Here is an 881-nt window from a genome sequence, read left to right as displayed (position 1 = left end):
GCAGCAGTGTGGTGCAGCAGTGTGGCACATCAGTATGGCACAGCAGTATGGCGCAGCAGTATGGCAAAGCAGTATGGCACAGCAGTGTGGCACAGCAGTGTGGCGCAGCAGTATGGGGCAGCAGTGTGGCGCAGCAGTGTGGCACAGCAGTATGGCGCAGCAGTATGGCTCAGCAGTGTGGCACAGCAGTATGGCACAGCACTGTGGTGCAGCTATGTGGCGCAGCAGTATGGCACAGCAGTATGGCCCAGCTGTATGGCACAGGAGTATGGCACAGCAGTGTGGTGCAGCTATGTGGCGCAGCAGTATGGCGCAGCAGTATGGCACAGCAGTATGGTGCAGCAGTGTGGCGCAGCAGTGTGGTGCAGCAGTATGGTGCACCTGCATCACCTTGTAGCACAGCAGAGGGAGGCTGCGACTGGGGAGTAGCCTTCCTACCAACTTGGACCTCTACACATCACAATGCAGAGGGAAGGTGCTCTGCATCATGAAGGACTCCACTCATTCTGCACACAGTCTGCTCCAGCCCCTCCCCTCAAGTAGGTGGCTGAGGAGCATTCAGAGCAGCTGTCAGTGCTGAACTCGAGCTGCACTTAATTCAGCCTCATCTTACTTACTTAAGCGTGCAGCTGGGTGGACGTGAGTCTGGGTGGACGGATTGGATGGCATCTGCAGCCAGTTTCTTAGGATCCACTGTGGGATGGACCTTTATAAGAGATCCTTCCTGTCTACAGCATCAGCATCTATAACATCTCTTAATGAAATGAGGATAACGAGTTACAACAACAAATAATTTCCCTCTGGGATTAATAAAGTATTTTTGAATTGAATTGAATTTTATGAAGAATCCTTCTTTGAACAATCATCTCCAAAGGTTCTAG

The sequence above is a fragment of the Nematolebias whitei genome, chromosome 3, assembly GCF_014905685.2.
Source record: "Nematolebias whitei isolate Nwh7 chromosome 3, NemWhi1, whole genome shotgun sequence".
NCBI lineage: Eukaryota > Metazoa > Chordata > Actinopteri > Cyprinodontiformes > Rivulidae > Nematolebias > Nematolebias whitei.
Note: the sequence above shows the minus strand (reverse complement) of the source record.